This window comes from Amblyomma maculatum, chromosome 7 (assembly GCF_055883805.1).
Source record: "Amblyomma maculatum isolate TAMU_Amacu chromosome 7, ASM5588380v1, whole genome shotgun sequence".
Classification (NCBI taxonomy): Eukaryota; Metazoa; Arthropoda; class Arachnida; order Ixodida; family Ixodidae; genus Amblyomma; species Amblyomma maculatum.
This window is the reverse complement of record NC_139350.1, coordinates 38,074,278-38,097,748: the sequence shown is the minus strand read 5'-3', so window position 1 is coordinate 38,097,748 and position 23,471 is coordinate 38,074,278. Positions and strand designations below refer to the sequence as shown.

The window sequence follows — 23,471 nt, the reverse complement described above, 5'->3', positions numbered from 1 at the left end:
GGAATTAAGTTATGCTATACTAACATGTTCACCAGGATTGTAGTCAATAAGGCATTAACCACTCCATTTCAAGTAAAATCATCTGTTAAGCAAGGGTGTCCCTTGTCGCCTTTACTATTTGCCTTGTTTTTGGAGCCCTTTTGTTTAAGCATTATAACCAACAATGCTATCACCGGTTATCGATTTTCCTCAAGTGAAGTTAAGCTTTTAGCATACGCGGACGACATAGCTGTATTCTGCACTGATGAGACCAGTATCACTAACGCGGTAAGCGCAGCAACAAAGTTCCGCAGGATGACGGGAAGCAGCATTAACTGGGAAAAATCTATAGGAATCTGGCATGGGGAATGGGGTCCCACGCGAGTACGTTTTGAAAACATGAAATGGTCACGCTCGCCAACGAAGTATCTCGGTGTGCCCCTACAACACTATAAAGACACCTCGGAATATTGGAAACTGGAAGCAGAGCAGTTAAAGAAAAAACCGCGAAGTTTGGTGGGCGGGACCTATCCATCTTCGCGAGGTCAACTGCTTGTAACCTGTTTCTCGTAGCGAGAATTTGGTATGTTCTGCAAGTCATGTGTGCTTCGAGAGGGAGCATACAAAAGCTACATAGGGTGTTCGCAGTATTTATATGGAGGTCGACATGGGAGCGCACAAGCCGCACGAACCTTTTTCGTACAGTAAAAGGGGGCGGACTGGGTTTGGCTCACCTGTTCTTGAAACAAGTGGTTTCGAGGTTTCTGTTCGTGCGAGACCAAGGGGATGCTTTTTTAAGGACTGTGATTCAAACCCGATTGTGTGATCATGTGCCATCTTTTGTTGTGTCTTCAAATCGAGTTAAGAGATCAAGTGCGCGCGGATTTCTTCGAGAGGTTATTGGGTCCATTCAATTTCTCCAAGCACGATTTTCAGTAAAATACCTGGGTGACGTAACCCGAAGGCAATTGTACAAGGATGTTGTTGATGTATGCATGCCACAGCCAATGTATCGCTTGATGTATCCAAAAGGTAAAAGTGAAGATGTATTGAAGAGAGTAAAGCGGATGCCAGTTCGACCTTCGGTAAAAAGCTTTTTTTTTTTCAAGTACACACTGCAACTCTACCAGTGAAACCATGGCTCGAGCAGAAAGGTATTTTTGTTCCGTGGACAGTAAACTGTTTCCATTGTAGAAGACCAGAGACAATTGATCATATTTTTCTTGAGTGTTCTGATGCTGTTTTTCTGTGGGACATACTACAACGCACTTTAAAAAAGGACTTACCGCTAACACCGTATGGCATCCGCTTTCTCCCTACATCAAACGATGGAGGGGTGCCGCATGATATGATAATGGTACTATGCATGCACGGCATATGGCGCACTCGGATGGCGGTACATCACGCAGATCTAAACCCCAGGCCCGCCAGAGAGTACTTTATGGAAAGTGTACTGTACATTCGTGAAGTATGTAAATCGAGCACAGACCCACCAGAATGGTTGCCGGTGTTAGATGACCTTGTTAACTTGAAGCGTTTTTAAACACATGTGCTAGCCAAAGGTTGGCAAGCGCTTTTAACTACGATTGTGTGTATATGTAGACATCTATTGTATTGGCCGCAGATCAGGCAATAAATAAAAAAAAATCGGTGGCGCAACGGTAGCGCGTCTGACTCCAGATCAGAAGGTTGCGCGTTCGAATCACGTCCGGGTCACTTTTTGTGCGTCTTCCTTTCTGCGCTCTACATTTTGCCCGAGATGCGGCAAATCATAAACTCGGAGTGCTATACGCGGACGTGACACCTACTCCGCAGTGGTTGGCAAAAAGCCCAACTCGGTGGTACAAATTATTGTGCTCCTGGGCCTCCATGCTATGCAGAAAACTCGAATGCAGTTCGAACATGGTGACTTGGTTGTTCGCACTAATCGCGAACATTTCATTGAGGGCGTTGAGCGCTTGAGAAATGTGTACAGCGCTGCCTGAAAATATGGCTCGGTGGCGCAACGGTAGCGCGTCTGACTCCAGATCAGAAGGTTGCGTGTTCGAATCACGTCCGGGTCACTTTTTGTGCGTCTTCCTTTCTGCGCTCTACATTTTGCCCGAGATGCGGCAAATCATAAACTCGGAGTGCTATACGCGGACGTGACACCTACTCCGCAGTGGTTGGCAAAAGGCCCAACTCGGTGGTACAAATTATTATGCTCCTGGGCCTCCATGCTGTGTAGAAATCTCGAATGCAGTTCGAACACTGTGACTTGGTTGTTCGCACTATTCGCGAACATTTCATTGAGGGCGTTGTGCGCTTGAGAAATGTGTACAGCGCTGGCTGAAAATATGGCTCGGTGACGCAACGGTAGCGCGTCTGACTCCAGATCAGAAGGTTGCGCGTTCGAATCACGTCCGGGTCACTTTTTGTGCGTCTTCCTTTCTGCGCTCTACATTTTGCCCGAGATGCGGCAAATCATAAACTCGGAGTGCTATACGCGGACGTGACACCTACTCCGCAGTGGTTGGCAAAAGGCCCAACTCGGTGGTACAAATTATTATGCTCCTGGGCCTCCATGCTGTGTAGAAAACTCGAATGCAGTTCGAACACGGTGACTTGGTTGTTCGCACTATTCGCGAACATTTCATTGAGGGCGTTGTGCGCTTGAGAAATGTGTACAGCGCTGGCTGAAAATATGGCTCGGTGGCGCAACGGTAGCGCGTCTGACTCCAGATCAGAAGGTTGCGCGTTCGAATAACGTCCGGGTCACTTTTTGTGCGTCTTCCTTTCTGCGCTCTACATTTTGCCCGAGATGCGGCAAATCATAAACTCGGAGTGCTATACGCGGACGTGACACCTACTCCGCAGTGGTTGGCAAAAAGCCCAACTCGGTGGTACAAATTATTGTGCTCCTGGGCCTCCATGCTATGCAGAAAACTCGAATGCAGTTCGAACATGGTGACTTGGTTGTTCGCACTAATCGCGAACATTTCAATGAGGGCGTTGAGCGCTTGAGAAATGTGTACAGCGCTGCCTGAAAATATGGCTCGGTGGCGCAACGGTAGCGCGTCTGACTCCAGATCAGAAGGTTGCGTGTTCGAATCACGTCCGGGTCACTTTTTGTGCGTCTTCCTTTCTGCGCTCTACATTTTGCCCGAGATGCGGCAAATCATAAACTCGGAGTGCTATACGCGGACGTGACACCTACTCCGCAGTGGTTGGCAAAAGGCCCAACTCGGTGGTACAAATTATTATGCTCCTGGGCCTCCATGCTGTGTAGAAATCTCGAATGCAGTTCGAACACTGTGACTTGGTTGTTCGCACTATTCGCGAACATTTCATTGAGGGCGTTGTGCGCTTGAGAAATGTGTACAGCGCTGGCTGAAAATATGGCTCGGTGGCGCAACGGTAGCGCGTCTGACTCCAGATCAGAAGGTTGCGCGTTCGAATCACGTCCGGGTCACTTTTTGTGCGTCTTCCTTTCTGCGCTCTACATTTTGCCCGAGATGCGGCAAATCATAAACTCGGAGTGCTATACGCGGACGTGACACCTACTCCGCAGTGGTTGGCAAAAGGCCCAACTCGGTGGTACAAATTATTATGCTCCTGGGCCTCCATGCTGTGTAGAAAACTCGAATGCAGTTCGAACACGGTGACTTGGTTGTTCGCACTATTCGCGAACATTTCATTGAGGGCGTTGTGCGCTTGAGAAATGTGTACAGCGCTGCCTGAAAATATGGCTCGGTGGCGCAACGGTAGCGCGTCTGACTCCAGATCAGAAGGTTGCGCGTTCGAATCACGTCCGGGTCACTTTTTGTGCGTCTTCCTTTCTGCGCTCTACATTTTGCCCGAGATGCGGCAAATCATAAACTCGGAGTGCTATACGCGGACGTGACACCTACTCCGCAGTGGTTGGCAAAAGGCCCAACTCGGTGGTACAAATTATTATGCTCCTGGGCCTCCATGCTGTGTAGAAAACTCGAATGCAGTTCGAACACGGTGACTTGGTTGTTCGCACTATTCGCGAACATTTCATTGAGGGCGTTGAGCGCTTGAGAAATGTGTACAGCGCTGCCTGAAAATATGGCTCGGTGGCGCAACGGTAGCGCGTCTGACTCCAGATCAGAAGGTTGCGTGTTCGAATCACGTCCGGGTCACTTTTTGTGCGTCTTCCTTTCTGCGCTCTACATTTTGCCCGAGATGCGGCAAATCATAAACTCGGAGTGCTATACGCGGACGTGACACCTACTCCGCAGTGGTTGGCAAAAGGCCCAACTCGGTGGTACAAATTATTATGCTCCTGGGCCTCCATGCTGTGTAGAAAACTCGAATGCAGTTCGAACACGGTGACTTGGTTGTTCGCACTATTCGCGAACATTTCATTGAGGGCGTTGAGCGCTTGAGAAATGTGTACAGCGCTGCCTGAAAATATGGCTCGGTGGCGCAACGGTAGCGCGTCTGACTCCAGATCAGAAGGTTGCGTGTTCGAATCACGTCCGGGTCACTTTTTGTGCGTCTTCCTTTCTGCGCTCTACATTTTGCCCGAGATGCGGCAAATCATAAACTCGGAGTGCTATACGCGGACGTGACACCTACTCCGCAGTGGTTGGCAAAAGGCCCAGCTCGGTGGTACAAATTATTATGCTCCTGGGCCTCCATGCTGTGTAGAAAACTCGAATGCAGTTCGAACACGGTGACTTGGTTGTTCGCACTATTCGCGAACATTTCATTGAGGGCGTTGTGCGCTTGAGAAATGTGTACAGCGCTGCCTGAAAATATGGCTCGGTGGCGCAACGGTAGCGCGTCTGACTCCAGATCAGAAGGTTGCGTGTTCGAATCACGTCCGGGTCACTTTTTGTGCGTCTTCCTTTCTGCGCTCTACATTTTGCCCGAGATGCGGCAAATCATAAACTCGGAGTGCTATACGCGGACGTGACACCTACTCCGCAGTGGTTGGCAAAAGGCCCAACTCGGTGGTACAAATTATTATGCTCCTGGGCCTCCATGCTGTGTAGAAAACTCGAATGCAGTTCGAACACGGTGACTTGGTTGTTCGCACTATTCGCGAACATTTCATTGAGGGCGTTGAGCGCTTGAGAAATGTGTACAGCGCTGCCTGAAAATATGGCTCGGTGGCGCAACGGTAGCGCGTCTGACTCCAGATCAGAAGGTTGCGTGTTCGAATCACGTCCGGGTCACTTTTTGTGCGTCTTCCTTTCTGCGCTCTACATTTTGCCCGAGATGCGGCAAATCATAAACTCGGAGTGCTATACGCGGACGTGACACCTACTCCGCAGTGGTTGGCACAAGGCCCAACTCGGTGGTACAAATTATTATGCTCCTGGGCTTCCATGCTGTGTAGAAAACTCGAATGCAGTTCGAACACGGTGACTTGGTTGTTCGCACTATTCGCGAACATTTCATTGAGGGCGTTGTGCGCTTGAGAAATGTGTACAGCGCTGCCTGAAAATATGGCTCGGTGGCGCAACGGTAGCGCGTCTGACTCCAGATCAGAAGGTTGCGTGTTCGAATCACGTCCGGGTCACTTTTTGTGCGTCTTCCTTTCTGCGCTCTACATTTTGCCCGAGATGCCGCAAATCATAAACTCGGAGTGCTATACGCGGACGTGACACCTACTCCGCAGTGGTTGGCAAAAGGCCCAACTTGGTGGTACAAATTATTATGCTCCTGGGCCTCCATGCTGTGTAGAAAACTCGAATGCAGTTCGAACACGGTGGCTTGGTTGTTCGCACTATTCGCGAACATTTCATTGAGGGCGTTGTGCGCTTGAGAAATGTGTACAGCGCTGCCTGAAAATATGGCTCGGTGGCGCAACGGTAGCGCGTCTGACTCCAGATCAGAAGGTTGCGTGTTCGAATCACGTCCGGGTCACTTTGTGTGCGTCTTCCTTTCTGCGCTCTACATTTTGCCCGAGATGCCGCAAATCATAAACTCGGAGTGCCATACGCGGACGTGACACCTACTCCGCAGTGGTTGGCAAAAGGCCCAACTCGGTGGTACAAATTATTATGCTCCTGGGCCTCCATGCTGTGTAGAAAACTCGAATGCAGTTCGAACACGGTGACTTGGTTGTTCGCACTATTCGCGAACATTTCATTGAGGGCGTTGTGCGCTTGAGAAATGTGTACAGCGCTGCCTGAAAATATGGCTCGGTGGCGCAACGGTAGCGCGTCTGACTCCAGATCAGAAGGTTGCGTGTTCGAATCACGTCCGGGTCACTTTTTGTGCGTCTTCCTTTCTGTGCTCTACATTTTGCCCGAGATGCGGCAAATCATAAACTCGGAGGTCTATACGTGGACGTGACACCTAATCCGCAGTGGTTGGCAAAAAGCCCAACTCGGTGGTACAAATTATTATGCTCCTGGGACTCCATGCTGTGTAGAAAACTCGAATGCAGTTCGAACACTGTGACTTGGTTGTTCGCACTATTCGCGAACATTTCATTGAGGGCGTTGTGCGCTTGAGAAATGTGTACAGCGCGCTGCCTGAAAATATGACTTGGTGTGTGGGTTATCTGCCACCGTCGTTTACCAACGCGCATACGGTCTTGGTTCCCAAGACTGATGAGCCAGCCATGCGTTTAAAAGTTACAAACTATAGACCGATCACGTTAACAAATGTTGATTATAAAATGCTGATGAAGGTGTTAGCTAAGAGATTGCAATACATTATAAAAGATATTGTTGGAAGTCATCAAACATGTGGAATAAAGACCAGAAGCATATTTAATAATATTCATGTAGCGCGTACTGTGTTAGAGTGCTGCGATGCTCTAAACAGGAGAGTGGCCATGGTTCAAGTTGGTTTCGAAAAAGCATTTGATCGTTTGTCTCATGAAATATTGTACTGTTTGTTGGAACATATTGGTGTTGGTGCCGTTGTTTTGAAAGGAGTTAAAATCGCTTATGCATGTTGTTCTACACGCCTTATGATTAACAATGTGTTATCTGAAAGAATTGATGTAAGAGCATCTGTGCGGCAGGGATGTCCACTGTCTCCTCTCCTCTTTGCTATATAATTGGAACCATTGTGTAGAATGGTAATTGCTAACGAATACATCCGTGGTTTTAAGCTGGGAGTATGTGAAGTGAAAATATTGGCATACGCTGATGATGTGGCGCTTTTTTGTGAAGATCACGAAAGCGTTTCGGAAGCTTTGAAAGTAACACAAAGGTATAGGTATTGCAGGCAGGCTGGTAGTGCTGTTAATTTAAAGAAAAGTCTCGGAGTCTGGCACGGGGAATGGGAAGAGGAAGCGGAAAGTTTCTGTGGAGTAAGATGGGCTACAAAGCCCGGAGTTTATTTGGGAGTCCCTTTGGAAAAATACGGGGAAAATACGAATTACTGGAATGAAAAAGCAGAAGAAATACGGGAAGGGATGAAAGGATAGATGGGACGTAACTTCTCTCTTTTCGCCCGTGCGACTGTATGCAATACCTTTTTGATGGCGAGAATAATGTATTTACTTCAAGTATTGTATTGTGCTCGAAGCAATGTACATAGGTTCCATCGTGTATTTGCGGTCTTCATTTGGTCGTCCAACTGGATAATCTCTTTCGGCGAGTTAAAGACGGAGAGTTGTCTCTAATGCATCTATATGTGCGGCAGATGGTTTTAAGGTTTTGTTTCCTACGTGACCAAAAAGATGCATTCCTGAGAACCTTTATGCAAATCATGCTATCCAGTGCAATTCCAGCATTTATAGTCTCTTCATGCTCTGCTCGGGGATACACTGTGTCACGCTTCCTGCGAGAAGTGGTATGGTCGTTCATGTTTTTGCGCGTGAGGTACTCTGTAGAGTATTTGGCAACGGTACCACCTAAGCGACTGTACAAGGATCTTATTTCACAATTGTTCCCAGCTCCATTGTACAGAACCTTATACTGTCAAGGCCCCGGGAAAGATGTGCTAAAAACAACTGTTGCACCGGGCATAAAAACATTTTTTTCTAAATTGCATACAGGAACCCTCCCAGTCAAAACATGCATGGAAGAAAAGGGCCTTTATGTACCTTGGGGCTCAAACTGTCTACTATGTAGGAAACCTGAAACAGATGAGCACGTGTTCCTGGATTGTTGGGATGCGGTGTTTTACTGGGATGTGTTACAAAGGACAATTAATAAAGACCTGCCACTGACGCCACGTGGAATTCGGTACTTGGCAACTGTTAATGATGATTTTCAGTATGACCTCATTATGCTATTGGGCCTTCACAGTATTTGGAGGAGTAGGATGGCTTATAGACACTGTGATGTCGATGCACGATCTGTATGTGATTATTTTGTTGAACAAGTGTATAAACTAAAAGAAATTTTGAAATAGCAAGACGCTGCGGAGGAGGTCTTGAGTCTGATGGGCGAACTTGTGGTAAGGAAAGTCCATTAGACACGGTTGTCAGCCAAGGGGCATGGCAACCACGATCTTTTACTGATGTATTTGTACCAATTCATGCAATAAAGGAAAAAAAACTGGGTGGCGCAACGGTAGCGCGTCTGACTCCAGATCAGAAGGTTGCGTGTTCGAATCACGTCCGGGTCACTTTTTTTTCGTCAACCTTTCTGCGCTCTACAATTTGCCTCACATACCGCAAATCATTAACTCGGAGTGCTATACGTGGACCTGACACCTACTCCGCAGTGGTTGGCAAAAAGCCCAACTCGGTGGTACAAATTATCATGCTCCTGGGCCTCCATGCTGTTTAGAAAACTCGAATGCAGTTCGAACACGGTGACTTGGTTGTTCGCCCTGTTCGCGAACATTTCATTGAGGGCGTTGTGCGCTTGAGAAATGTGTACAGCGCACTGCCTGCAAAAATGATTCGGTGGCGCAGGATTTCACTTCCGGCCGCGCTAGCGAGCGGACGTGTTCAGCATGAGCTCCGTAGGAGCGGCTTCAGCGGCCCACCACAGCCGCGGTAACAGGATGTTTGACACTGATGAATCGGAATACCAAGTGCTCCTGCCTCAGCTACCAACAGGGCGAGTTGTTTTGAATACCATTTTCTTTGCATGCCGATGTGCGGGCAAGGCCATACCGAGTTGAAAACTTCCGTGATGCATTGGCGTGCCTGGGCTTGCTGTCGAAAGTTATCGCCCTGTGGGCGTACCAGATGAGTCATGTATGGGCAGTGACCTTCAGAAATGAAGACGGTGTGAAAAGGCTCTTGTCTAGGAAGGAGGTGACGGTGAAAGAACGCTGCTGCCTTGTGGTAGATCCTGCCAATCAAGCACTGCACATAAAATTACATTGGATGCTTCACAGCGTGCCGGACGATGACATACGAGCGGCGTTTTTGCCGTATGGCAAAGTGACGGAAGTGTCCCGGGAACGGTGGCGTGTTCAAGGCGTGCACGACAAAGCATCCTCGACTCGCCTGGTGACTATTATTCTGAAGACAGGTGTGACGGAGGAGGACCTACCACATCAGCTCCGTATTGCAGGTGAACTTGCTCTGGTTGTGGTGCCGGGCAGGGCCCCGTTATGCCTGCGCTGTCGCAATACGGGCCACATCCGACGCGAGTGTCGTGTTCCGCGCTGCGCCCTTTGTCATCGTTATGTACACGAAGAGGAACAGTGCGTGAAGACGTACGCTTCTGTAACACATAAAGTGGCAAAGAATGGTGTCACCGACCTGCTCATGGACGAAGCAGACGTCGAGGAAACCTGTAAAAGAGCAGGACCGAATAATGAAGATGCTAAGCCTCAAGAGCAAAAGTCTGGAGTACAGCGCGAAGTTAAGCCCAGTAATTCTCCAGGTGTCCCGACTTCTAAACTGGTGCCGCCTTCAACACACTCTGAGAGCGATGAAGGATCTTCAGCTTCAAAAGGCAATGAAATGGAGTCAAGCGATGATGGCGTAATGGATTCAAACTGGAGCCAGGCACAACAGGTACTGTCACGAAAAGGACGCATGAAGAGGCGGATATCCAGGATGGACAGCAAGGCCAACCGGCTAATGATGAACCCCCGGCAAAAGCAACGGGGGGACGTCGGGCGACATTACGCCCAAAACAGAACATCCCGCTGGACCGAAGACCCGCGGCGACGCCCACTTAGTGTACAGAATCGGTGCCGTCGAACGCGCCTAACCGCTCCTGAGTCAAAATGGAAGGATTCAAGGAAACTTCGAGATGCACCTTCAAGGTACAGTTGAGGACTTTGCCGGATGTTCTTTTTTCGTACCATGTCTTGAGTTTTTGCTACACGCACGATGTAGTTGTGGCAGTCATGTGTGTAATGACATCACACGATTTATAAGCATGCTTTAAAATGGCGAACAACTTCAATTACTCGATAAATGTAGCGACAATTAATGGCAGGGGATTGTCAACCAGGCGAAGGCAATATCAGCTTAGCCGCCTTTGCATGGAAAAAGAGCTTGACTTAATTGCGGTACAAGAGACAAAGATGGAAAAGCAAGAGCAGATCGATCGTATGGTGTCGCCTTTTAAAACCAATTACAACATTTGTGTATGTCATGCCGTCGGAAAATCTGCTGGCTGTGTTGTGTTGATACGTAAAAGTGTTGGAATTATAGAGGAAATGATTACTGAGTCTGAAACGAGACGCCTTATCGTCTTGGATTTTTCGCTAGCTGAAAAAGGGTGGCGCTTGATTTGTGTCTATGCTCCCAACAGTGTATGTGAGCGATGTTATTTTTTTGAAGACCTTAAGCAATATATGCAATGTGACAGGTACGTTATTTTGCTTGGAGATTTTGACTGCGTTTCTTGTGCCGAAGATCGGTCTAAACTGGTATATACAAGTAACCGAAGCGCTGACTTGCTCCTATCCTTAGTGGCTGACTATAACATGGAAGATTTAGGTCGCACGATAACGATCGGTGGGCGGCCACAATTTACGCACACCCAGCGAAATAGTCAAGCAAGGCTTGACAGAGTTTACTTATCGCTTCCGTTGGTGCCACACTGCAATAGTTATACGGTTATACCTGTTTCATTCTCCGATCATTGCCAAAGCAGCAGCGATTCAACTGGAACCTGTGGAAGTTCAACGCTAAACTACTCGATGATAAAGCTTTTGTTAACGGAGTAAAAGAAAAACTGGGGTGGCTAATGAATAATGAGCCAGAAAATTAGGGATTTGCCTGGGAAGAATTTAAAACTGAACTCAAAATGGCTGCGATTGAAAGAGGGAGCATCAAGCGTCGAAATGAAATGAAGAAAGAAAAAGAACTTCAACGCCAGCTGGAATTTTTTGTTAAACACAGTGTGTTCCGAACCGGAAAAAGTTTCAGCCGAAATAAGAACCGAAAGTGAACTGGAGGTTACAGACAACGAAAAATACAGGGCAGCTCTGATTCGAGCGCGGAGCGAACGCTTATGGCTTGGTGAAGCACCAAATAAACGATCTCTATGCGACGAGAAAAGGCATGCATCAAAAAACTAAATCAGACAGATCCGCTATCAAAACGAGGTGACGGGTGAACAAAAATTGATAGAGCAAGCTTTCGTGGATTATTAAAGCGAGTTATTTAGCAACGTTACCCGAGTCAGTGACGATGTCATGACGGAGTTTATGTCCGATATGCCAAAGATAGAAGATGACGACAAAGAACGCCTGGAGGAAGCGATAAGCGTGCGCGAAATTGAGGCTGCTATCGAGGAAATGCCTGCAGGCAAGTCACCGGCACCAGACGGACTTGGAGCCGCATTTTACAAGGCTTTCGCCAATGAGCTGGCATATATACTGCAGCGCCTGTTCTATGAGGCCTATAATAAAAGTCAGGTGCCACCGTTCTTTAGAACAGCCCATATCGTTCTGATCCCAAAAACAAACGACCGTGACAAGCTACTGTCAGTAACATCGTACAGGCCTATCAGCCTTACAAATACTGATTACAAAGTATTCATGAAGGTGCTGGCGAAGAGGGTGCAAAGCGTGATTAAACACCTTGTCGGGCTGCATCAGACGTCCGGTATCAAAGGGCGAACAATCTTTACTAATACGCACATCGCCAGAAATGTGTTAGAGTGCTGCGATGACATAGAAGGTCAAGTTGCTATGCTGCAACCCTACCTGGCGAAAGCATTTGATAGGGTTTCACATGAGATTCTGTTCAGCATATTAAGGTATGTGAATGTTGGCAGCACCATTTTAGATGGCGTAATGATGGCCTACAAAGATTGTGCAGCACAGCTCATAATAAATAAATCTCTTACAGAGAGAGTGCCTATACGATCTTCTGTAAGACAAGGATGCCCACTGTCACCCCTATTGTTGCTATTTATGTCGAACCTTTTTGTTTAGCAGTGATTCGTCAAACAGCCATAATAGGTTTTAAGATACACTCTACGGAGGTAAAATTACTGGCGTACGCTGACGACATAGCCGTATCCTGTCAAGATCGCCAGAGTGTGTTAGGGGCCGTCAATCTTGCTAAGAAGTTCTGTAAGCTCACTGGTTCAGAGTTAAACTGGGAAAGAAGTGTTGGTATATGGCATGGCAACTGGGACATTAAGCTAGATAGGTTTGCATGTATGAATTGGATAACCACACCAACGACGTATCTTGGTGTACCACTCGAACACTATCAGAATCCCGCAGAGTACTGGAGTGAGGCAGGCAACGGATAGAATGAGGGAGAAGATGGGAAATTGACAGGGTCGTGGCCTTTCAATGTTTGCGCGTGCTACTGTGTGCAATTTGTTTTGATAGCTAAAATATGGTACGTGCTGTAGGTGCTGTGTATGAGCCGTGCAAATGTACAGAAAATGCACCGATGTTTTGCTGTATTTATATGGGGCTCAACTTGGGAGAGAGTCAGCCGCACTAATCTTTTCCGCTCAGACCGCGATGGAGGCCTGGGCCTATCTCATTTGTTTATTAGGCAGATTTTGTCACGTTTCTTTTTTCTACGGGATCAAAGGGACAGTTTTTTGCGCACAGTTATGCAAGTTCGACTCGCGAGAGCGCTGCCTGAATTCATTAACCAGTGATATAAGGTGCCGTCGTGTGACTGGCTACTTTCATGAAGTTGTGGTTTCTTTCCGTATGCTGCATGATCGGTTCTCATGGAATTACCTGTGTTCTGTTACAAAAAAGAAATTGTATGCTGACTTGCTGGAAAACCTACTACCAGCTCCATTGTACAGAGTAATTTACTGTGAAGGCCCAGGAAGGGATGTGTTGAAGAGGGTCAAAAGAATGCCAGTTAGACCTCACATTAAATCCTTCTTTTTTAAGTTACACACGAACACCCTCCCCGTAAAAGCATGGCTACACCAGAAGGGCATATTCGTTCCATGGACAATTAATTGTCTATTGTGCAAAAAAGCGGAAACAATTGAACACGTTTTCAACGAGTGCTGGGACCCTGTCTTCCATTGGGACATATCACAACGAACTTTAATGAAACAGCTGCCCATTACACCCTACGGCATCCGGTTTCTCCCAGTGAAAAGTGATGAAATTCCCTATGACATTCTTATGCTCCTAGGCCTTCACAGTCTGTGGCAAAAAAGAATGGCAGTGCGTTACGCAGATCCAAATGTTCTCTCTGTACGCGAAAATATCATTCAGAGTATGGTATACATGAGAGAAGTGTACCAGGCATCACCCGAACCTCCTGAGTGGATCGATGTATTTGATGAGTTAGTGTGCCTGAAGAAATTTTAATTTGGTCTCGCCAACTGAAGACAGGTTGGCGTGTTTTATCTCTTGTAAACTGTGCATTCTCCGGCAACAAAGAAAGAAAAAGACTCGGGCACATCTGTTTCTGCGCCAGTTAGTCAATCGTTTCATGTTTTTGAGGAATGTGAAAAATCCATTTCTTCGTACGGTCTGTCAGTTACGCCTGGGTCAAGCTCTCCCGGGAATTGTCGTTTCTTCTGACCGCATGTCAGGAGGTGTCCACGGGTATCTAAGGGAAGTGGTCTTGGCGTACAGGTTCTTGATGGTGCGGTTTACTTTAGACTATTTGTGGAGTGTAAACCGGAAAAAACTGTATAAAGACTTGTGCGATGTGGTGCTTCCAGAACCGTTGTACAGAGCTGTGTACTCGTCTACCGGGGGCAAAAATGTTCTTAAAAGAGTGAAGAGGATGATGGTGCCGGCAGGGATGAAAACGTTCTTTTTTAAGCTGCACACTGGAACATTGGAGGTAAAGAAATGGAAGGAACAGAAAGGGCTTTTTGTACCCTGGGGTGTCCACTGCATAATATGCAGGAAAGAGGAGACGATTGAACACGTGTTTCTCGAATGCTGGGACGCCGTATTTTTATGGGACGTGCTCCAGAGGACACTTAAAAAGGAACTACCCATAAGCCCACATGGTATTCGATTCTTGCCAGTAGAAGCGAACAATGATACACCGTTGGATCTTTTGATGCTACTGGCTCTCCACAGCATATGGAAAAGCAGAATGGCTGTAGAGCATGGTGACGTCGATGCACGTTCAGCGAGACAGCTCTTTAGAAAGAGCATACGGGCATATGTGAATGAACAGAAAGCGTTAAAACTAGAGTCAGAATGGTTGGTTAGTTTAGAAGGGTTGTCACATATGAGGGATTTTTAATCCGACAACTTCAGCTAAGGAAGGCCGAAGCTTTAAGTCAATGCTTGATCTTTTATTATGTCATGTTATTGATGTCACATGTGTCTTTTTTGTGTACGTCCTCGGTCAGGAAATAAAGAAAAAAAAAGACTCGGTGGCGCAACGGTAGCGCGTCTGACTCCAGATCAGAAGGTTGCGCGTTCGAATCACGTCCGGGTCTCTTTTTGCGCGTCTTCCTTTCTGCGCTCTACATTTTGCCCGAGATGCGGCAAATCATAAACTCGGAGTGCTATACGCGGACGTGACACCTACTCCGCAGTGGTTGGCACAAGGCCCAACTCGGTGGTACAAATTATTATGCTCCTGGGCCTCCATGCTGTGTAGAAAACTCGAATGCAGTTCGAACACGGTGGCTTGGTTGTTCGCACTATTCGCGAACATTTCATTGAGGGCGTTGTGCGCTTGAGAAATGTGTACAGCGCTGCCTGAAAATATGGCTCGGTGGCGCAACGGTAGCGCGTCTGACTCCAGATCAGAAGGTTGCGTGTTCGAATCACGTCCGGGTCACTTTTTGTGCGTCTTCCTTTCTGTGCTCTACATTTTGCCCGAGATGCGGCAAATCATAAACTCGGAGGTCTATACGTGGACGTGACACCTACTCCGCAGTGGTTGGCAAAAGGCCCAACTCGGTGGTACAAATTATTATGCTCCTGGGCCTCCATGCTGTGTAGAAAACTCGAATGCAGTTCGAACACGATGACTTGGTTGTTCGCACTATTCGCGAACATTTCATTGAGGGCGTTGTGCGCTTGAGAAATGTGTACAGCGCTGCCTGAAAATATGGCTCGGTGGCGCAACGGTAGCGCGTCTGACTCCAGATCAGAAGGTTGCGTGTTCGAATCACGTCCGGGTCACTTTTTGTGCGTCTTCCTTTCTGCGCTCTACATTTTGCCCGAGATGCGGCAAATCATAAACTCGGAGTGCTATACGCGGACGTGACACCTACTCCGCAGTGGTTGGCAAAAGGCCCAACTCGGTGGTACAAATTATTATGCTCCTGGGCCTCCATGCTGTGTAGAAAACTCGAATGCAGTTCGAACACGGTGGCTTGGTTGTTCGCACTATTCGCGAACATTTCATTGAGGGCGTTGTGCGCTTGAGAAATGTGTACAGCGCGCTGCCTGAAAATATGACTTGGTGTGTGGGTTATCTGCCACCGTCGTTTACCAACGCGCATACGGTCTTGGTTCCCAAGACTGATGAGCCAGCCATGCGTTTAAAAGTTACAAGCTATAGACCGATCACGTTAACAAATGTTGATTATAAAATTCTGATGAAGGTGTTAGCTAAGAGATTGCAATACATTATAAAAGATATTGTTGGACCTCATCAAACATGTGGAATAAAGACCAGAAGCATATTTAATAATATTCATGTAGCGCGTACTGTGTTAGAGTGCTGCGATGCTCTAAACAGGAGAGTGGCCATGGTTCAAGTTGATTTCGAAAAAGCATTTGATCGTGTGTCTCATGAAATATTGTACTGTTTGTTGGAACATATTGGCGTTGGTGCCGTTGTATTGAAAGGAGTTAAAATCGCTTATGCATGTTGTTCTACACGCCTTATGATTAACAAAGTGTTATCTGAAAGAATTAATGTAAGAGCATCTGTGCGGCAGGGATGTCCACTGTCTCCTCTCCTCTTTGCTATATATTTGGAACCATTGTGTAGAATGGTAATTGCTAACGAATACATCCGTGGTTTTAAGCTGGGAGTATGTGAAGTGAAAATATTGGCATACGCTGATCTGATGATGTGGCGCTTTTTTGTGAAGATCGCGAAAGCGTTTTGGAAGCTTTGAAAGTAACACAAAGGTATAGGTATTGCAGGCAGGCTGGTAGTGCTGTTAATTTAAAGAAGAGTCTCGTAGTCTGGCACGGGGAATGGGAAGAGGAAGCGGAAAGTTTCTGTGGAGTAAGATGGGCTACAAAGCCCGGAGTTTATTTGGGAGTCCCTTTGGAAAAATACGGGGAAAATACGAATTACTGGAATGAAAAAGCAGAAGAAATACGGGAAGGGATGAAAGGATAGATGGGACGTAACTTCTCTCTTTTCGCCCGTGCGACTGTATGCAATACCTTTTTGATGGCGAGAATAATGTATTTACTTCAAGTATTGTATTGTGCTCGAAGCAATGTACATAGGTTCCATCGTGTATTTGCGGTCTTCATTTGGTCGTCCAACTGGATAATCTCTTTCGGCGAGTTAAAGACGGAGAGTTGTCTCTAATGCATCTATATGTGCGGCAGATGGTTTTAAGGTTTTGTTTCCTACGTGACCAAAAAGATGCATTCCTGAGAACCTTTATGCAAATCATGCTATCCAGTGCAATTCCAGCATTTATAGTCTCTTCATGCTCTGCTCGGGGATACACTGTGTCACGCTTCCTGCGAGAAGTGGTATGGTCGTTCATGTTTTTGCGCGTGAGGTACTCTGTAGAGTATTTGGCAACGGTACCACCTAAGCGACTGTACAAGGATCTTATTTCACAATTGTTCCCAGCTCCATTGTACAGAACCTTATACTGTCAAGGGCCCGGGAAAGATGTGCTAAAAACATAACTGTTGCACCGGGCATAAAAACATTTTTTTCTAAATTGCATACAGGAACCCTCCCAGTCAAAACATGCATGGAAGAAAAGGGCCTTTATGTACCTTGGGGCTCAAACTGTCTACTATGTAGGAAACCTGAAACAGTTGAGCACGTGTTCCTGGATTGTTGGGATGCGGTGTTTTACTGGGATATGTTACAAAGGACAATTAATAAAGACCTGCCACTGACGCCACGTGGAATTCGGTACTTGGCAACTGTTAATGATGATTTTCAGTATGACCTCATCATGCTATTGGGCCTTCACAGTATTTGGAGGAGTAGGATGGCTTATAGACACTGTGATGTCGATGCACGATCTGTATGTGATTATTTTGTTGAACAAGTGTATAAACTAAAAGAAATTTTGAAATAGCAAGACGCTGCGGAGGAGGTCCTGAGTCTGATGGGCGAACTTGTGGTAAGGAAAGTCCATTAGACACGGTTGTCAGCCAAGGGGCATGGCAACCACGATCTTTTACTGATGTATTTGTACCAATTCATGCAATAAAGGAAAAAAAAAACTGGGTGGCGCAACGGTAGCGCGTCTGACTCCAGCTCAGAAGGTTGTGTGTTCGAATCACGTCCGGGTCACTTTTTTTTCGTCAACCTTTCTGCGCTCTACAATTTGCCTCACATGCCGCAAATCATTAACTCGGAGTGCTATACGTGGACCTGACACCTACTCCGCAGTGGTTGGCAAAAAGCCCAACTCGGTGGTACAAACTATCATGCTCCTGGGCCTCCATGCTGTTTAGAAAACTCGAATGCAGTTCGAACACGGTGACTTGGTTGTTCGCCCTGTTCGCGAACATTTCATTGAGGGCGTTGTGCGCTTGAGAAATGTGTACAGCGCACTGCCTGCAAAAATGATTCGGTGGCGCAGGATTTCACTTCCGGCCGCGCTAGCGAGCGGACGTGTTCAGCATGAGCTCCGTAGGAGCGGCTTCAGCGGCCCACCACAGCCGCGGTAACAGGATGTTTGACACTGATGAATCGGAATACCAAGTGCTCCTGCCTCAGCTACCAACAGGGCGAGTTGTTTTGAATACCATTTTCTTTGCATGCCGATGTGCGGGCAAGGCCATACCGAGTTGAAAACTTCCGTGATGCATTGGCGGGCCTGGGCTTGCTGTCGGAAGTTATCGCCCTGTGGGCGTACCAGATGAGTCATGTATGGGCAGTGACCTTCAGAAATGAAGACGGTGTGAAAAGGCTCTTGTCTAGGAAGGAGGTGATGGTGAAAGAACGCTGCTGCCTTGTGGTAGATCCTGCCAATCAAGCACTGCACATAAAATTACATTGGATGCTTCACAGCGTGCCGGACGATGACATACGAGCGGCGTTTTTGCCGTATGGCAAAGTGACGGAAGTGTCCCGGGAACGGTGGCGTGTTCAAGGCGTGCACGACAAAGCATCCTCGACTCGCCTGGTGACTATTATTCTGAAGACAGGTGTGACGGAGGAGGACCTACCACATCAGCTCCGTATTGCAGGTGAACTTGCTCTGGTTGTGGTGCCGGGCAGGGCCCCGTTATGCCTGCGCTGTCGCAATACGGGCCACATCCGACGCGAGTGTCGTGTTCCGCGCTGCGCCCTTTGTCATCGTTATGTACACGAAGAGGAACAGTGCGTGAAGACGTACGCTTCTGTAACACATAAAGTGGCAAAGAATGGTGTCACCGACCTGCTCATGGACGAAGCAGACGTCGAGGAAACCTGTAAAAGAGCAGGACCGAATAATGAAGATGCTAAGCCTCAAGAGCAAAAGTCTGGAGTACAGCGCGAAGTTAAGCCCAGTAATTCTCCAGGTGTCCCGACTTCTAAACTGGTGCCGCCTTCAACACACTCTGAGAGCGATGAAGGATCTTCAGCTTCAAAAGGCAATGAAATGGAGGCAAGCGATGATGGCGTAATGGATTCAAACTGGAGCCAGGCACAACAGGTACTGTCACGAAAAGGACGCATGAAGAGGCGGATATCCAGGATGGACAGCAAGGCCAACCGGCTAATGATGAACCCCCGGCAAAAGCAACGGGGGGACGTCGGGCGACATTACGCCCAAAACAGAACATCCCGCTGGACCGAAGACCCGCGGCGACGCCCACTTAGTGTACAGAATCGGTGCCGTCGAAGGCGCCTAACCGCTCCTGAGTCAAAATGGAAGGATTCAAGGATACTTCGAGATGCACCTTCAAGGTACAGTTGAGGACTTTGCCGGATGTTCTTTTTTCGTACCATGTCTTGAGTTTTTGCTACACGCACGATGTAGTTGTGGCAGTCATGTGTGTAATGACATCACACGATTTATAAGCATGCTTTAAAATGGCGAACAACTTCAATTACTCGATAAATGTAGCGACAATTAATGGCAGGGGATTGTCAACCAGGCGAAGGCAATATCAGCTTAGCCGCCTTTGCATGGAAAAAGAGCTTGACTTAATTGCGGTACAAGAGAAAAAGATGGAAAAGCAAGAGCAGATCGATCGTATGGTGTCGCCTTTTAAAACCAATTACAACATTTGTGTATGTCATGCCGTCGGAAAATCTGCTGGCTGTGTTGTGTTGATACGTAAAAGTGTTGGAATTATAGAGGAAATGATTACTGAGTCTGAAACGAGACGCCTTATCGTCTTGGATTTTTCGCTAGCTGAAAAAGGGTGGCGCTTGATTTGTGTCTATGCTCCCAACAGTGTATGTGAGCGATGTTATTTTTTTGAAGACCTTAAGCAATATATGCAATGTGACAGGTACGTTATTTTGCTTGGAGATTTTGACTGCGTTTCTTGTGCCGAAGATCGGTCTAAACTGGTATATACAAGTAACCGAAGCGCTGACTTGCTCCTATCCTTAGTGGCTGACTATAACATGGAAGATTTAGGTCGCACGATAACGATCGGTGGGCGGCCACAATTTACGCACACCCAGCGAAATAGTCAAGCAAGGCTTGACAGAGTTTACTTATCGCTTCCGTTGGTGCCACACTGCAATAGTTATACGGTTATACCTGTTTCATTCTCCGATCATTGCCAAAGCAGCAGCGATTCAACTGGAACCTGTGGAAGTTCAACGCTAAACTACTCGATGATGAAGCTTTTGTTAACGGAGTAAAAGAAAAACTGGGGTGGCTAATGAATAATGAGCCAGAAAATTAGGGATTTGCCTGGGAAGAATTTAAAACTGAACTCAAAATGGCTGCGATTGAAAGAGGGAGCATCAAGCGTCGAAATGAAATGAAGAAAGAAAAAGAACTTCAACGCCAGCTGGAATTTTTGTTAAACACAGTGTGTTCCGAACCGGAAAAAGTTTCAGCCGAAATAAGAACCGAAAGTGAACTGGAGGTTACAGACAACGAAAAATACAGGGCAGCTCTGATTCGAGCGCGGAGCGAACGCTTATGGCTTGGTGAAGCACCAATTAAACGATCTCTATGCGACGAGAAAAGGCATGCATCAAAAAACGAAATCAGACAGATCCGCTATCAAAACGAGGTGACGGGTGAACAAAAATTGATAGAGCAAGCTTTCGTGGATTATTAAAGCGAGTTATTTAGCAACGTTACCCGAGTCAGTGACGATGTCATGACGGAGTTTATGTCCGATATGCCAAAGATAGAAGATGACGACAAAGAACGCCTGGAGGAAGCGATAAGCGTGCGCGAAATTGAGGCTGCTATCGAGGAAATGCCTGCAGGCAAGTCACCGGCACCAGACGGACTTGGAGCCGCATTTTACAAGGCTTTCGCCAATGAGCTGGCATATATACTGCAGCGCCTGTTCTATGAGGCCTATAATAAAAGTCAGGTGCCACCGTTCTTTAGAACAGCCCATATCGTTCTGATCCCAAAAACAAACGACCGTGGCAAGCTACTGTCAGTAACATCGTACAGGCCTATCAGCCTTACAAATACTGATTACAAAGTATTCATGAAGGTGCTGGCGAAGAGGGTGCAAAGCGTGATTAAACACCTTGTCGGGCCGCATCAGACGTCCGGTATCAAAGGGCGAACAATCTTTACTAATACGCACATCGCCAGAAATGTGTTAGAGTGCTGCGATGACATAGAAGGTCAAGTTGCTATGCTGCAACCCTACCTGGCGAAAGCATTTGATAGGGTTTCACATGAGATTCTGTTCAGCATATTAAGGTATGTGAATGTTGGCAGCACCATTTTAGATGGCGTAATGATGGCCTACAAAGATTGTGCAGCACAGCTCATAATAAATAAATGTCTTACAGAGAGAGTGCCTATACGATATTCTGTAAGACAAGGATGCCCACTGTCACCCCTATTGTTGCTATTTATGTCGAACCTTTTTGTTTAGCAGTGATTCGTCAAACAGCCATAATAGGTTTTAAGATACACTCTACAGAGGTAAAATTACTGGCGTACGCTGACGACATAGCCGTATCCTGTCAAGATCGCCAGATTGTGTTAGGGGCCGTCAATCTTGCTAAGAAGTTCTGTAAGCTCACTGGTTCAGAGTTAAACTGGGAAAGAAGTGTTGGTATATGGCATGGCAACTGGGACATTAAGCTAGATAGGTTTGCATGTATGAATTGGATAACCACACCAACGACGTATCTTGGTGTACCACTCGAACACTATCAGAATCCCGCAGAGTACTGGAGTGAGGCAGGCAACGGATAGAATGAGGGAGAAGATGGGAAATTGACAGGGTCGTGGCCTTTCAATGTTTGCGCGTGCTACTGTGTGCAATTTGTTTTGATAGCTAAAATATGGTACGTGCTGCAGGTGCTGTGTATGAGCCGTGCAAATGTACAGAAAATGCACCGATGTTTTGCTGTATTTATATGGGGCTCAACTTGGGAGAGAGTCAGCCGCACTAATCTTTTCCGCTCAGACCGCGATGGAGGCCTGGGCCTATCTCATTTGTTTATTAGGCAGATTTTGTCACGTTTCTTTTTTCTACGGGATCAAAGGGACAGTTTTTTGCGCACAGTTATGCAAGTTCGACTCGCGAGAGCGCTGCCTGAATTCATTAACCAGTGATATAAGGTGCCGTCGTGTGACTGGCTACTTTCATGAAGTTGTGGTTTCTTTCCGTATGCTGCATGATCGGTTCTCATTGAATTACCTGTGTTCTGTTACAAAAAAGAAATTGTATGCTGACTTGCTGGAAAACCTACTACCAGCTCCATTGTACAGAGTAATTTACTGTGAAGGCCCAGGAAGGGATGTGTTGAAGAGGGTCAAAAGAATGCCAGTTAGACCTCACATTAAATCCTTCTTTTTTAAGTTACACACGAACACCCTCCCCGTAAAAGCATGGCTACACCAGAAGGGCATATTCGTTCCATGGACAATTAATTGTCTATTGTGCAAAAAAGCGGAAACAATTGAACACGTTTTCAACGAGTGCTGGGACCCTGTCTTCCATTGGGACATATCACAACGAACTTTAATGAAACAGCTGCCCATTACACCCTACGGCATCCGGTTTCTCCCAGTGAAAAGTGATGAAATTCCCTATGACATTCTTATGCTCCTAGGCCTTCACAGTCTGTGGCAAAAAAGAATGGCAGTGCGTTACGCAGATCCAAATGTTCTCTCTGTACGCGAAAATATCATTCAGAGTATGGTATACATGAGAGAAGTGTACCAGGCATCACCCGAACCTCCTGAGTGGATCGATGTATTTGATGAGTTAGTGTGCCTGAAGAAATTTTAATTTGGTCTCGCCAACTGAAGACAGGTTGGCGTGTTTTATCTCTTGTAAACTGTGCATTCTCCGGCAACAAAGAAAGAAAAAGACTCGGGCACATCTGTTTCTGCGCCAGTTAGTCAATCGTTTCATGTTTTTGAGGAATGTGAAAAATCCATTTCTTCGTACGGTCTGTCAGTTACGCCTGGGTCAAGCTCTCCCGGGAATTGTCGTTTCTTCTGACCGCATGTCAGGAGGTGTCCACGGGTATCTAAGGGAAGTGGTCTTGGCGTACAGGTTCTTGATGGTGCGGTTTACTTTAGACTATTTGTGGAGTGTAAACCGGAAAAAACTGTATAAAGACTTGTGCGATGTGGTGCTTCCAGAACCGTTGTACAGAGCTGTGTACTCGTCTACCGGGGGCAAAAATGTTCTTAAAAGAGTGAAGAGGATGATGGTGCCGGCAGGGATGAAAACATTCTTTTTTAAGCTGCACACTGGAACATTGGAGGTAAAGAAATGGAAGGAACAGAAAGGGCTTTTTGTACCCTGGGGTGTCCACTGCATAATATGCAGGAAAGAGGAGACGATTGAACACGTGTTTCTCGAATGCTGGGACGCCGTATTTTTATGGGACGTGCTCCAGAGGACGC

At 46.9% G+C, this 23,471-nt stretch overlaps 18 non-coding genes and 4 pseudogenes across 18 annotated transcripts; all 22 read left to right on the top strand.

Annotated features, from left to right (window-relative positions):
* Positions 1-1,970: 1,970 nt before the first annotated feature.
* Positions 1,971-2,042, top strand: TRNAW-CCA (transfer RNA tryptophan (anticodon CCA)). The gene has a single exon. It is a non-coding gene; the product is annotated as a tRNA-Trp (tRNA).
* Positions 2,043-2,317: 275 nt separating this feature from the next.
* Positions 2,318-2,389, top strand: TRNAW-CCA (transfer RNA tryptophan (anticodon CCA)). The gene has a single exon. It is a non-coding gene; the product is annotated as a tRNA-Trp (tRNA).
* Positions 2,390-2,664: 275 nt separating this feature from the next.
* TRNAW-CCA (transfer RNA tryptophan (anticodon CCA)) lies at positions 2,665-2,736 on the top strand. Its single transcript has one exon. It is a non-coding gene; the product is annotated as a tRNA-Trp (tRNA).
* Positions 2,737-3,011: 275 nt separating this feature from the next.
* Positions 3,012-3,083, top strand: TRNAW-CCA (transfer RNA tryptophan (anticodon CCA)). The gene has a single exon. It is a non-coding gene; the product is annotated as a tRNA-Trp (tRNA).
* Positions 3,084-3,358: 275 nt separating this feature from the next.
* TRNAW-CCA (transfer RNA tryptophan (anticodon CCA)) lies at positions 3,359-3,430 on the top strand. Its single transcript has one exon. It is a non-coding gene; the product is annotated as a tRNA-Trp (tRNA).
* A 275-nt stretch (positions 3,431-3,705) lies between these two features.
* On the top strand, positions 3,706-3,777 carry TRNAW-CCA (transfer RNA tryptophan (anticodon CCA)). Its single transcript has one exon. It is a non-coding gene; the product is annotated as a tRNA-Trp (tRNA).
* Positions 3,778-4,052: 275 nt separating this feature from the next.
* TRNAW-CCA (transfer RNA tryptophan (anticodon CCA)) lies at positions 4,053-4,124 on the top strand. Its single transcript has one exon. It is a non-coding gene; the product is annotated as a tRNA-Trp (tRNA).
* Positions 4,125-4,399: 275 nt separating this feature from the next.
* TRNAW-CCA (transfer RNA tryptophan (anticodon CCA)) lies at positions 4,400-4,471 on the top strand. Its single transcript has one exon. It is a non-coding gene; the product is annotated as a tRNA-Trp (tRNA).
* A 275-nt stretch (positions 4,472-4,746) lies between these two features.
* Positions 4,747-4,818, top strand: TRNAW-CCA (transfer RNA tryptophan (anticodon CCA)). Its single transcript has one exon. It is a non-coding gene; the product is annotated as a tRNA-Trp (tRNA).
* A 275-nt stretch (positions 4,819-5,093) lies between these two features.
* On the top strand, positions 5,094-5,165 carry TRNAW-CCA (transfer RNA tryptophan (anticodon CCA)). The gene has a single exon. It is a non-coding gene; the product is annotated as a tRNA-Trp (tRNA).
* Positions 5,166-5,440: 275 nt separating this feature from the next.
* On the top strand, positions 5,441-5,512 carry TRNAW-CCA (transfer RNA tryptophan (anticodon CCA)). Its single transcript has one exon. It is a non-coding gene; the product is annotated as a tRNA-Trp (tRNA).
* Positions 5,513-5,787: 275 nt separating this feature from the next.
* On the top strand, positions 5,788-5,859 carry TRNAW-CCA (transfer RNA tryptophan (anticodon CCA)). The gene has a single exon. It is a non-coding gene; the product is annotated as a tRNA-Trp (tRNA).
* Positions 5,860-6,134: 275 nt separating this feature from the next.
* TRNAW-CCA (transfer RNA tryptophan (anticodon CCA)) lies at positions 6,135-6,206 on the top strand. Its single transcript has one exon. It is a non-coding gene; the product is annotated as a tRNA-Trp (tRNA).
* Positions 6,207-8,454: 2,248 nt separating this feature from the next.
* Positions 8,455-8,526, top strand: TRNAW-CCA (transfer RNA tryptophan (anticodon CCA)). Its single transcript has one exon. It is a non-coding gene; the product is annotated as a tRNA-Trp (tRNA).
* Positions 8,527-8,859: 333 nt separating this feature from the next.
* LOC146183018 (uncharacterized) lies at positions 8,860-10,141 on the top strand (annotated as a pseudogene).
* A 2,444-nt stretch (positions 10,142-12,585) lies between these two features.
* LOC146183017 (uncharacterized) lies at positions 12,586-13,708 on the top strand (annotated as a pseudogene).
* Positions 13,709-14,651: 943 nt separating this feature from the next.
* TRNAW-CCA (transfer RNA tryptophan (anticodon CCA)) lies at positions 14,652-14,723 on the top strand. The gene has a single exon. It is a non-coding gene; the product is annotated as a tRNA-Trp (tRNA).
* A 275-nt stretch (positions 14,724-14,998) lies between these two features.
* TRNAW-CCA (transfer RNA tryptophan (anticodon CCA)) lies at positions 14,999-15,070 on the top strand. Its single transcript has one exon. It is a non-coding gene; the product is annotated as a tRNA-Trp (tRNA).
* A 275-nt stretch (positions 15,071-15,345) lies between these two features.
* Positions 15,346-15,417, top strand: TRNAW-CCA (transfer RNA tryptophan (anticodon CCA)). Its single transcript has one exon. It is a non-coding gene; the product is annotated as a tRNA-Trp (tRNA).
* A 2,257-nt stretch (positions 15,418-17,674) lies between these two features.
* Positions 17,675-17,746, top strand: TRNAW-CCA (transfer RNA tryptophan (anticodon CCA)). Its single transcript has one exon. It is a non-coding gene; the product is annotated as a tRNA-Trp (tRNA).
* Positions 17,747-18,079: 333 nt separating this feature from the next.
* LOC146183012 (uncharacterized) lies at positions 18,080-19,361 on the top strand (annotated as a pseudogene).
* Positions 19,362-21,804: 2,443 nt separating this feature from the next.
* On the top strand, positions 21,805-22,927 carry LOC146183011 (uncharacterized; annotated as a pseudogene).
* Positions 22,928-23,471: the final 544 nt, after the last annotated feature.